Here is a 13,937-nt window from a genome sequence, read left to right on the forward strand (position 1 = left end):
AATGCATAAAAATTCTGTACCCTAATTCTACAAAAGAGGAAAGAATTTTCTTAAAATTAAATAACCATAGGAGGGAGTAAAAAGAATTAAATTTTGACATTGAGAGTAAGACTACCAGGCCTACAATTAAGTTTAATTGTAATATTTTACAAAAACTGTTCAAGAGTGTCATGCTTCAGTACATGATCTGTCTTCCACTGTTTGCCTTACAAGTTCAAAGACTCCAGACATGTGTTGTAGAGACTATGGAGTCTCCGGCTATGGCCTCTTCCTCTGCTTGTTGCCACTGCCGTAGGCCTATACTGTTCCATCGCTCTGCTCTCAAACAATCTTACTCCATGTTGTCGCAACACGGACACTGCATTCTGAGACCATGGCATGTGTAACAGAATATGCAATATTCATGGTTCTGAAGAATGAGATTTATACCCTTACAGCTCATTTTCTTATTTTTTAAGTCAATTCATTTCAAACCCATAGTTACTTACAAAACAAGTCAGTCTGTGTCTCTCTCTCCACTGGAAGGTGGAGTATATTGAATTTTGATACACACTATTTTCATTACCAGTACGTACAGCTATATTAAACATTTTATTAGCATTTCTAATGTTTCTATACTTTCCAATGATAAGACTGAAACATTAAGTGAGCTACCAATACTAAAAGTTCAGTTATTTTGGAATTTTGAGCAGTAATGATAAATCTCCCAACAAAAGTTCTGTGACCAAAATTAACATTTCTTTACACTCATTCGAGGGATTATTTTAAGGAAATATACTTTCAAATGCACAATTTGCAAATAGTGTACCTGCTGCAAGAAAATAATGCATTTCTTTCTTAAGTGCCATCCATAATGTATTAGTCACTATCACTATCATAAGGAAAGCCTTTTTGGAAACAAAGTTTTTTAAGTGAGAAGATCCATTTTGATAATCCCACTTGCATCTTCATTAAGCTTTATAATATGCCATTAATAAATCATTTTAACGAGAGTAACAAATACAAAGGCAAAGAATAAATGTATATTTTATTAGTCAGAAATAGAGCATTTCAATTGAAAAATTTACTGAAAATAAATTTAATAGTTGCTTACTATATTCTCATAGTTGAGAGAATCTTGTGGGTAGACTTCATGGGTTTACTGATGACAACTTAAACATCCTGTGGAAGACAGTGCAGGTGAGGAGACTTTCCAACTGGACTCCATATTGACCAGATCCATTGGAGGGATTAAAGAGAAAATCTGTAAGGAACAGAAAATATAGAAATAAAAATCATCTTGCATAAGCTATATATAAAGTTAATGTATCCAACAGGGAACCAATAATACTATCTTTATGGAACAAATTTAAATACCAGGATGTTCATTTTAAGCCCAGTATTTTGCATCATAACTAAACCCCTGAACAGGAAATATGTACACAAACACAAAAAAATTGACTGTCACAGAAGATTACTTTCTTTCAAAGTCCTGGTTTATGAAAGTAACAAATTGTGCAGGTGGTAGGATTCCAAGCATCTTTTCGGCCACTGGCTATCAGCAGTTCATGAATATTACAGTTTCGAGAATGTATAAAATCTAATATTGCTTTGCTGGCCAATTTTTGTGTGGTTGAGTACATTTTGTAAAGAAACCTGAGCAGCCCTCTGATGGAAGATCAGTATCAAACTTTGTATGGCTCGTTGAGTGCTATAATCTTTTGTAATAAAAAAAAAGAATTAAAATTATAACACATTTAGGTATGTATCTACTAAATTTATTGAACTATTTACAGTTAAGTTTAATCAATTTCTCTTGCAATCATTACTACCAGTCACACACACACACACACACACCCACCCCCTTTGAAGGGATAGAAGAAAAACTAGTCATTTTCCTTCAGGAACTTTCTGTTTACTATGAGATGAATCACTTTAAACCAAAGCGAAGAGGAAACAACTTCAGGTGGAGACAAGAGCTTGAACACAGTAACACACCAAAACATCTGTGTGAAACTAGACTTATGTTTACTTTCCAGACAACACTGTAATGACATGAAGCAGAAGGTTTGCACAATCAGTAACTCCTCATGGGTTGCCCCACCTATTTTCCATACATCAGCTATGGCCCTTAGTTTTTCAGTAGCAGAATATGCAGCACCTGTTTGGAGTAATTCTGCTTATGCAAAGTAAGTGTATACTAATGAGATGGTACAGATCATTACAGAATGCCTAAAACCATATCCCCCCCACAAAAAACAAAAATCCTGTGACAAGACTAGCACTATTTGCAATCAGTGGCATAACTGCACACACTTTCAAGATCCTGGCAAATTTTAGGTGCCCTCCTCTCCTAATTCTTCTAATGGACATCCATTATTTTACATTGTGTAAAAATGTTTGTTATACCCTGCATATTTGAAATATATAATTACAAGTTATACCCTAATTATTTTGAATTTATTTTCAACCTAGTATTTTTAAATTGCTTAAAAAAAAGACTTGGAAAAGAATGTGGTTCAAATTACACCTTCACGAGAGAAATGATTAAAAATTAGGCAAATGTTTTCCTAAGTATGTTTTTTAGTTTTAATTTGTACCATTGCACCCACATTTTCAAATGAAGACTAAACATTTATCACACTATTGACTGTTAAGAAAGGAAGAAACATTTTATACACTGACACTTCTTTGATATAGACCTCAAAAATGATGAAACTTTAAAAATACTTTCTTACTTTCACCTCCTCAAAGTTAATTACTACCAGTACTTCAAAATAGACCTTCCTAACCACAATAATTTTGTGCAGATCACCAAATGTTTAAGGTCTTTGTTCCATCACACTGACATTTGATATCGCTTCACTGAGCTACTGAGACAACATGATATAGTATGGCATCCGACAAAATAACACTTATTTGTATAGATCTAATCGCTAGTATTGACAGAGCTCACCGTGATGGCATCACTTGTGTGTCTAGTGGTAGATAATTTCAATTCTTCAATGCACTTTTTCAAAAGCCCTGTTGCTTTAGATAAGTTAATGCTCTTGGATTGAAGCGAGTTTGACATTGATTCTCCACAATATTTTTCAGTGAAAAACTAGCATGTGAACTTTCAATGTTTTTTCAGTACTTATGCTTTATTTTTTCATCTGATTCAAAGTTTAATAATATTAACTTACAAAGAGTCTTTTGAATATCACAAAATTTTACTTTTAAGGCAAGAAAACCAAAACAGTATCTTCTTGCCCATCTAGCTAGATTAACTTTCTTCAGAGTTAATTTTTTATCCAAGTTTGACAAAACTGCTAACAACATTCTACTGCTTTATACTATGTTAAGTACATACAGCTGTTTGGTTATATTTTTTTTCAATCTCATTTTTTCATACATAATCGATCAAAGCAATGTACATACTGTATATAGTGCTTGGCTCAGTATTTCATATCTTTTGAACACCACTGTTACTAACTACATTGTATCCCTGTCCAAGACATTTTTTCAGAGAATTCCCTTTGTTTCTCTCTTTCATGATCTGCCTAAATACGATGTAGCCTGGTCCTCCACTAAATGAAAACCAAGAAATGAATAATTTTCAATGCTCTTGGTATCCCTTTCTCATCTTTCTGAATTGCACAGTAACAAACTTCTTACCTGATCTCTGGTATATATTTCCTCTGTTATCTTCCTCACTATTTTCTCTGAAGAATGAACAAACGAACAAACAATACCTACTGCAGAAATATTTTCTTGCTGTTAATCATATCAAAATTTCTCTTAAAGGTTTTATTCTTGTGAGAATCTCATTGTCTAGAAAAACCAGTAAAATCCAGTAAATTATACAGAAAGATGGAACAGATAATTAGAAAAAGACTGTTTTATGGGCACATCTTCTGTATGAATAATGACCGGCTCACAAAGAAAATCTATTATTTTATAAAATCCAAAGGCATCTAAGTTGAAATTGTTCCAAGAGTGTGAGAAAGATCTCAGTTGGGCATTACGGAGGATAAAATCAGTAACAGGGTTACTTTCAGAAGGATGGTGGAAAGCTATCAGGATTTTATGGTAGAGACAGAACCCAGAAGACAGGCGCTTTACCAGAGGAGCGGAAGAAAGGGCTGATCGATGGGTTCAAGAGATACTGGCAGGATGTCAAAGCTGGCAGATAAACAAGACAGGCACTGAAAATGAGATTGGTTTTTAACACTCAGTCCATAGACAATTCAGGGGGGAAAAAAAAAAGTAAAAACACCCAGGTCAGGTAGTGTCTACGGAGTTCAGCATGTGGAAAGAAAAGTGGATGAAAGGATACTAGTTAAAGGCCTCAAAATGCATTGGATGTATTACTTCTTTGTAGTCCAGTCCCTCAACCCAATATAAGTAACACCATGAGTCAGAACATACCAACTGGTTGTCTTTGGCTCCCTTCCCCTTGGTCTGGATGAGCTCTTCAGAAGCCACTGCAGATTTTAGGTACTTCTCATAGTGCACCTTGTAGTTGGCAGAGATGTACTTCTTGATAGCCTGGAGAGAAGATCTAACTCACTCCGAGGCTCTTGATGGCACTGCCCACCATCTCTGAGGTTTACAGATGGGCAGGCTTGGTGCGAGGTTTCTTGGATGTGAAAGTCTTGTTCTTCTTGGGCGACGCCTGGGCCGGAGCTGAGGCGGGTGCAGATGCTGCTGATTCTGTTGCTGTGTCAGCCATGGTCACTGTGCGAATGTCTCTGGTTTGCCCTGGTTCATGCATCTTAACATTCCTGGGGTTCTGGATGGTATAATGACCAGTTCCTTAAAACGCCATGGCGTGGAACTAGTTGCTTCTAAGGTATGCTGAAATATTTATATTACAGGTAAGCAATAAAATAGTTATGGTGATAGAAATTTTAAGAGATATCAATTACAATATTTGTCCCTTCAAGTTGTCCCACACCTGCCCCCATAAAAATAAAATCCTTGTAAGTACTACTATCCACTGAGGAGCCTACGGTAAACATGTAATACCATGTTTGAATGCAATAAGTACTTGCATTCATTTTGGTACAAATGTATAAATGTAATAATTGTTATCTATTATCTGAGCTCCGGTAAATATCTTGTAATAAATGGAATTTTAATCATAACCTTTTACAAAATTATTTTCATTGCAATATAACAGACCCCTTCATTCAGAGAGAATGTTTGCAAAGAGGGGGAGGGATTTCGACAGATTTTGTTGGTCAAGAACAATTTGACCAGCAAAGTAGCTCAGTTTCAGTGCTGGGGACAATCAACAGGCCAATTGGTAGTAAAAGTCAGTTCATGGATCAAATTCCACAATTTTTATTGGACAATGTTGGGACATACACTGTTCAGAAATTTAATACTATATAACTTGAGTTACCGGTATGTAATATTTATCGATACGACCATTAGTCACAAATATTTGAGAATTAAATTGTAGGCCTTCCCCTAAACTCAGTGGCGTATGCTGGTATCGAGACGTGGGCTACCACTAGATTTAGGCTACCCCTTTTCGATAGTTGGTTTAGGGAACATCAAGCCTTAAGGGAAGTTAGGACTGAATTTATAAAAAATAGTAATTATTGATAGAATTGAATGAAATTTGGTTTGTGGTCTCCTAATGGTGAAATAAGGCCATTTACCAATTTTCAGGAAAATAGCAACAGAACTTTCTGAGAAATTAACACTTACAATTTAAAATTTTTGAACACGCCACTGGACTGAACCGCAATCGAACCTTGAACCCGAGCGCAGAAGGCCAGCGCTCTACCGTCAAGAGACTCGGCCCGGTTTAAAAAATATCTAACTTCAAGATTTTAACGTTTCTCTGGGTTTGGGGTGAAAGCTAACCGAGCTGTTCCACTAGCGAGGAAATCTTAAGCTTCGTGTAGAACGGTGTAGTTATACTCTTTACCAGGATTCAAGAACATAATACGTAGATATTATCTACTTCAGTCTACGAAGATGCTGATTTGTTGCATTCGAGGGAGTCTTCTATTTCAACAGACCGTGGATCAGTGGCAGCGTGACTAATGGAATAGCCCTAGTTTGAGGATTCGATCCCGGCAGAGGCACGATGGTTTACTTTTAGGAGTCAAGACAAATACAAAGTCACCTCCGTACAGGCCATGAAGGCCCTTGGAGGAGTGGAAGGTAAAGGCTTCAACCATTGTTAACCGCGGCACGTGATTGGGTAGAGTGGTTAGCTCTACGCCCGGCCGCCTTTGCCCCCAGGAATTAACCTGGTACTCATTTTTAGTGTAGGCTGAATGAACCTCAGAGCCATATGCACCTCCGGAATTGGAAATCTCGTTTCTTAAATTTTTTACGACTTCCTGACGGGGATTCGAATCTACGTCCTTCCGGGCGAACCGAGTACGCCTTAACCACCTCGGCCAGGCAGCCCCTACTTTTAGGAGTACTGTCAAAAATCTTCGCAATCCATGCCATTGTTAGCATGTTGATCTGTCACTCGACAAAATGAGAACTCTGAGTAAAATTTTGCTTGCGATACTAGTTAGCAGCACAACCTGAATGTCGAAATTGGTAGGCAGGATGCCTAGAGGACGCCACTTCAGAAATCCTGTCCACGGTAGCAGAGAACATACTATAATTTAATAATGACTATAAAGGATATAGATTAGGAAATCTGCTTCCATATCTCATCGCGCATTCCCCGGTACCGCTTTAATCCCTACCAGTGGGAGTTAGTGACATTTTACTCTGGCAGGGCTGTGTTTTTACTGACCAGCACCACGATACTTTTAGATGAAATATAAAGAATAAGAATCCGATGACACTGGCTGAACAAATCTGCTTGTACTACAACAGTAATTGATTAACTACACTACAATGGCATTTAGGCACATTAACACCTAATGCAATCCCTATTAAGGCACTGCATTGTTTCACCGATCACAATCAAGTGATAAAGGCATCCACGAAAACAAACAGTGCACGCCCGAATTTCTCTCTCCCTGCTGACATTTTGAAGCATAAAGATGTACTTAATTTGACCAGCCTACAAATAGTGCTGTCACGTTATGGTTACATTTTAAATTGTCGATATAGTGAGTAATGGAATGCATTGTTCTGTAAAAGGTTTTGGAATTAATATAAGACGTGAGAGAAAAAGTCTAAGTAGCCTACATTGCAAAGTGGTTGATATTGCTGACGGCTCCGCCGGACAGTCTATACACCCGCCTACACTCTTCCTTTACCTGACAAGCACATATCGTCCTTCCAGTCCCTCCTGCACCTCGCGCACTGGCTAACTCTAGGAACCTGCTGAAGACTCCTGCCACAGCCCGGGCGCCTCAAGACTAAAGAGAAAAAACATCGTGTTTGCTGAACAGCAGCCACGATCTGAAAGCCTTTGACATATCTTTGAAAATAGAAAACAAAAGCGAAATGTTCACAGCCAAAAGATAATATCGTATCTTCTTGTAATCAGTTACAGACTGAAATAACGTTAAATGATTTTGAAAAGGCAGCGAGGCGGCGCCCAAAAGCTCTTCTTGCAGGAACCACCACTGATCCCTACTTAACCAATGGCGATTTAACTTCCAGAATGATGCAATACGTACCTTGGGCAAAGATTCGAAACAAATTAGAGTACCTAGCTTATTAGACATTCAGTACTCCCAAGTATTAGCAATTAGTACTGTAGCATACTTCCAGCTGACCGTCGTATAACAGCTATAATATCGAAGTATTTATTTCAATAGGCAGCCTCGGAGGCGTACACGCACCTCCCTCCCACCCCCTCCGCACAGTAAATCCACAGACACTAGGATATTTTATTTGAGAACCTTAAATACCAACGGACCGAGCTGTGATCGAACCCGCCAAGTTGTCACCCAGTACCCTAATCGGCACTAAACGATTAAGTTACCTCTCTGGAAGCAAATGTAAGCAAGGCCCGACACCATTCTTCGCAGGTATTTAAAGGAAGTCATTAGTTCACAGACGTTTGAGGATTGCTTAGAAGCAATTTTGTTGGTACTCACAACCGAATTCATAATTCGGTTAGATCATTGCACCCGAAAAAAGAAAAAGTTCGATTTGCATGCCAAGCAACCAGTAGCGGTTGTATCATACTGGGAGTCCAAGTCTGGGTAACAGTAGTGATGAAACTAAACACTGCTGTGGAACTGTAATCACCTGCCACGAGCCATCCGTGCCCCACTAAAACCGGCCGCCGTTTATTTCTGTTTGGTATTATTGCACTCGTTTACTTAGAACATTAAATGTTAAAAGTTATTTCCATTACGGTAACTTATCACCTGTTGCTCTTTCTTAATGGATGTGAGTTTTGAATCTCTTGGCACACGCCAGAGAAAAACGCACTTCTACCGAAGCACGAAGCAGAGTTATGAAAAACTTAATCATGAAACTGAATTTTGACCATTGCTTGGAGGTCGAACCATTTTCACTAGATGCTACAAACAGGCCAACATTGTTCTACAGCGGGTGTTTTTAAGGTAAAATACGGATTATAGACTTGAGTTAGTCTAACATATCAGCCATGCGAACACGATTGAGTAGAGATGAAAATCGCAATAGGGTAGGAAGTGGCCACTGGTGGAATAACATTCTTATAGATTAGGGCTTCTACAGGAATCTACAGTACGAAGTTATGAGAAATGCAAAGTCGTTTTGACTAAATTAGGGCCTAGGCAAACTCCAAGTTTAAGAGGTCAAGAAGAGTAGAAAGAGTGAATTCCAAAGCGAGGACTATTTTAAATTAACAAAATTTCATAAACAGATGAATGCAGCAATCAGATTTTCACAAAATTGGTTTAGTGTATCATGAAATGAATACGCTGGACTGAAAGTAGGCCTGAGTGAATATAAGACAATGAATGCTCAAGCAATTACGAGGAATACTAAAACGTAGAAGGCCCAAGCCTCTTGACAAGTTATAGATTTGTATTACTTTACATGAAATTTCTATAGACACGCGATGTTATTTTAGTTACCGGTATGTAGCCTAATTTACGTTCAATAACTTAATTAAATGAAATAGTGGTTTAACTCAACAAAGTTACATGCTCCATTCAACCACCTTACCTCGAGCAGATGCGTTAGTGGAAGAAGTTCTGGCTCCGATGAAGGGTACCTACTTCTGACCTCCAGGCCTGACCAAAACATAAAGAACCAAATCACGTGAGCAGCTGATCATCCCCACGGCATATCATGACGTAAGGACGAATAGTAGTTGAGAACGAAGCCAGCCAACCAGCGAATTACACGTATGATTTTAGAACCGCTTACGATGGAAGTATGGGCAATGTAGGACTTGCGTGAATAAGTCGAAAACCCACTTCTTACAAACATACCTCACCGAGTAATTAATTGATAACCGACCTTTTTCAAAATTAAAAGAAAGAATTAAAACAGTGTTTCGAAATATCCTCTGAATTGTAGGTAGGTAGGCGTACAGGTAGCAAAATAATTAAATGACCTTTTACCCACGCAACAAAATAAATGTCCTAGTTACACAGAGTTATTCAGCTAAGATGTCCATCTCATATAACTCGTGAACCGTTAAAAATATCGACATTCTGTTTTCACTTTCAGAAGTGGTATAAAGGGATTCATCATTGTTCTTTTACAGGCCTGAGGTAATGTTACTAACATTGTTTTTTAAAAATAGAACTACGCTGTTTTCTATAGCTGGCCTATAACTACTTCTTTATCTGTTTACCCTCCAGGGTCGGTTTTTCCCTCGGACTCAGCGAGGGATCCCACCTCTACCGCCTCAAGGGCAGTGTCCTGGAGCTTCAGACTCTGGGTCCGGGATACGACTGGGGAGGATGACCAGTACCTCGCCCAGGCAGTCTCACCTACTATGCTGAACAGGGGCCTTGGTGGGGATGGGAAGACTGGAAGGGATAAACAAGGAAGAGGGAAAGAAGCGGCCGTGGCCTTAAGTTAGGTATCGTCCTGGCATTTGCCTGGAGGAGAAGTTGGAAACCACGGAAAACCACTTCCAGGATGGCTGAGGTGGGAATCGAACCCACCTCTACTCTGTTGACCTGCTAAGGCTGAGTGGATACCGTTCCAGCCCTCGTGCAACTTTTCAAATTTCGTGGCAGAGCCGGGAATCGAACCCGGGCCTCCGGGGGTGGCAGCTAATCACAATAACCACTACACCACAGAGAGGACTGGGCTATAACAATTGTTGTACATGCAGTGGCGCCGACTTGTTGGGGGGGGGGAGGGGGCAAGGCGTTTTCTGCCCACCCAAAAATGAATTTAGTGGGGCAGAGTGCCGTTTTGCCCCCCTCCCAAATTGTCCTCCTAGATGTTAAGTCCCCTCAAAACGGTGATGGTGGTGGTGATGATTAATGATTGGGGGAAGTACAACCAGGCAGCCATCCTCTGTGTAATACTAATCAGAGAGAAAGAAAACCCCCTGTAGGTGGGGGCGGTAGAATAACACCCATGGTATGCTCTGTCTGTAGTAAAAGGGGCACAGGGGCTCTTAACTCGAGAGCGTGATTTGGCGACCCCAGGCCCTCAGGTGAGTCCTGGCATTGCTTCCACTTACTTGTGCCAGGCTCCTCTCTTTCATCTATCCTATCCTACCTCCCTTGGTCAACTCTTGTTCTTTTCCGACCACGACGGCATTAGAGCACTCAAGGCCTAGGGAGTCTTTCATTTTCATGCACTTCGTGGCCCTTGTCTTTCTTTGGCCGATACCTTAATTTTTCGAAGTGTCGGATCCCTTCCATTTTTTCTGTCTGATTGGTGTTGGGTATGGTCGCCTAGTTGTACCTCTTGAAACAAAAATCACCACCACCATCTTACCTCTTACGACAGGCAGTGGATACCGTGGGTGTTATTCTACAACCTCCCACCCACAGATTTGCTGCGAAATGGGTTGAGCTGGGCTGATAGGTTTATATCTAGAGTCCTAATATTAGCAGTTTGTGGCTACAAATTAAACTGTGAAATTGTATTATAAGTATAGTTTTTGTGAATCTGTATTGTATAACTGAAAATACACTTACCGTACGCATGTTTTTCTTTGTCTTCAACTACATCAAAATCGGATTTCAATTCTAAGTAAACTTCACGCCAGGCATTTTCTGTCGCATTCCGATCTTTATAAGCGCAGTAGCGACGATGTGGGGGGAGGGGGAGGAGGAGTGATGGGGTGCGGTCACCCCTCCACTTTGTGGAGAAAATGTTTCATTTTCATTCCACACTCATGTTCATAAAAGACAGAATACCTTGAAAGACTAGAGATAGGAAGTTCATATTCACAGGACATGTTCATTTGTATGTTCTGCAGAAACGATTAGCATTTCAGTCACCTATGTTCAGCGTGTGTCCTGTTGCCTAGTAGGCACTGGGTACTCCGTGGGCACTGATAACTTGTTTCACGCGTGATGGCAACGACGCCTATAAGGCGCGAATGGCGTCCTGGGTATATATATACATATATTTGCTATTTGTTTTACGTCGCGCCGACACAGATATGTCTTATGGCGACGATGGGATAGGAAAGGCCTAGGAATGGGAAGGAAGCGGCCTTGGCATTAATTAAGATACAGATCCAGCACTTGCCTGGTATGAAAATAGGAAACTATGGAAAACCATCTTCATGGCTGCCGACATTGGGGTTCGAACCCACTATCTCCCGGATGCTAGCTCACAGCTGCGCGCCCCTAACCTCACGGCCAACTCGCCCGGTAGTCCTGGGTATAGCCATCCATGCTGCATTCACTTGGTTTCACAATTCATCTTTGGTGGTTGGCATTGGGTCACAGCGCCGCACAGAACGTTTCATCATATCCCACATATTTTCGATTGGTGACAAGTCCGGTGATCGGGTGAGCTAGGGTAACAGTCTGACATCCTGTGGAAACAAGAAGGCACGTGTTCGTGCAGCAACATGCGGTCGTGGGTTGTCCTGTTGAAATATGGCGTCCGGGGTGTCGTGCAGAAAGGATATGGCTACGGGTCGCAGGATGTCAACTGGTCACAGTGCCCTGGACACACACCAACTGTAATTTGTGGTTGTATCCAATAGCGCCCCACGCAATAAGGCCTTGAGTTGGCGCTGTATGACTTGTGCGAATGCAGTCAATGCGATGACTCTCCCCCTGTCTGCGGCGAACCATCATGCGGCCATCATTTTCAAACAAACAGAACCTGGATTAGTCCGAAAACACTATCTGCTGCAATTCCTGTCCCCAGTGACGTCGTTCCATACACCACTGCAGTCTAGCATGTTTATGCACATTAGTCAAAGGTGGGCGGAGAAGTGGACGACGTGGCGATAACCCAGACCGTAATAATCGGCGACGGACTGTCACTCCTGATAGTTTACGATGTGTTACACTGTTCCACTGTTGCGTCAGAGCCGAGGAGGACGTAGATCTGTCCTGCAATGCCATTCGGATGAGGTGTCGATCTTCTCGGGGGATGGTCTAGGTGCTGCGACCAGACCCATCTCGTCGTGTTCTGCGGCCTTCTATGAACCAATCTATACACACCCGTTGAACTGCCGACACACTTCATCCCACACGAGCAGCAATTACCTGGATGGATGCATCACGTTCTCACATGCCAATAATGTGCCATCTTTCAAACTCACTCATTTGACGGCACGGTTCTCACATACGTCTGCGAGGCATCCTGCACGTCTGCTCAAATCACACTGATCCATTACCTTCGGTTTATAGAGACAACGAGAGCCGCAGTCACATTTTACCAGTCGATGATGGTGCGCCGAGATATCGATGTGGACCTTGAACCTGAGGGGCGACATGGTTCAAATGCTAATCATTTTTTCAAAACTTACTAATGTACATGTTCTGTGAATATGAACTTCCTATGTCTAGTCTTTCAAGGTGTTCTGGTTTTTATGAACATGAGTGTATTTTAGCTGGTTGAAACTAGGAATTATTTGCAAAAAAGCCATTTGTATAAGCTGTGTTATCTTATCAGCTCTTTCCTTAATTTTCTTTAATATTATTATGCGTGAATGTTCCCTTTCCGAACACACGAAGCTTTATTTATGATTTCGTTTGCGGAGGATCTAGGATGCTTTCATCTGTTCACTAAAGATCCTCTTCCTTTCTTCCGTCCACTTGGTACCTGCCCTTTTTGGTACTTCATTCTCTGGAGTAACTTCCCACATGCCAATTTTATTTCTATAAATATTTCGATTCAAAATCTCTTCAGGTTGAATTCGTGCGTTCTTCATGTCCGCTTTTGTTTGTTGTATCCAAGGGAAATTCTTTAGTTTATCAACTCTTTCAAGAATTTGGTGGGTTAGTCTGGTTTCTGGAAGCCTCTTAACATGTCCATAAAATTTTAGCCTTCTTTTCCTGAAGTCTGCCGCAATATTAGATAACTTTTTCTGTGGATTTCCAAGATTAAGGCGGTACCCTTCTTCCGTGTGTCTTGGTCCTAAAATTTTCCTCATGATTTTTCGCACTTCTTTTAGGATATTTTCGAGGTCGCCCCTTTTTATGAAGCGTTAGAGTTTCCCATGCATGTAAAGCCTCAGGTTTGTTTACAGTATTGTAAATTTTAATCTTAACGTGGAAAGACATACATTTTTGGTTGTAGATTTCTCTTGTTCTCCAATTTGCTCTTCTGGGTTTCTGGACACGGTTGTTTTGGGCTATTTTCCTATTCCGGTACGTTCGAGGATTTCGCCCAGGTATTTGAAGTGAGGGACTCGGTTGATTTGTCCATATTTTGTATTGAGACTATGGATGTCTAGTTTTGAACAGAAAAATTCAGTTTTCTGGAAGGAGATATGAAGTCCGTCCTCTTTGGCATATTCTTGGAGAATTTCAACTTGCTTTATCGCTGTGACTTCGTCGCTGGACAAAAGGGCCAGGTCATCCGCGAAGGCTAAGCATGGAATTTCAAGCTTGTTTTCTTGTGTCCCAATGTTTACTGGGTTCCAGCTATTTTGCGCT

General features: G+C 40.6%; 1 long non-coding RNA gene across 1 annotated transcript in view; it reads right to left on the reverse strand.

Moving 5' to 3' along the window:
• The window catches only part of LOC136874394 (uncharacterized), a 39,608-nt gene extending 30,481 nt beyond the window's left edge, over positions 1 to 9,127 (reverse strand). The window contains exons 1-3 of the long non-coding RNA XR_010860260.2: positions 9,061 to 9,127; positions 4,390 to 4,818; positions 1,094 to 1,243 (exon numbers count right to left, since the gene is read on the reverse strand). This is a non-coding gene — a long non-coding RNA (uncharacterized lncRNA). The remainder of the gene's footprint in view (positions 1 to 1,093; positions 1,244 to 4,389; positions 4,819 to 9,060) is intronic.
• Between the last annotated feature and the right edge of the window lie 4,810 nt (positions 9,128 to 13,937).

This window comes from Anabrus simplex, chromosome 5, assembly GCF_040414725.1.
Source record: "Anabrus simplex isolate iqAnaSimp1 chromosome 5, ASM4041472v1, whole genome shotgun sequence".
NCBI classification, from domain to species: domain Eukaryota; kingdom Metazoa; phylum Arthropoda; class Insecta; order Orthoptera; family Tettigoniidae; genus Anabrus; species Anabrus simplex.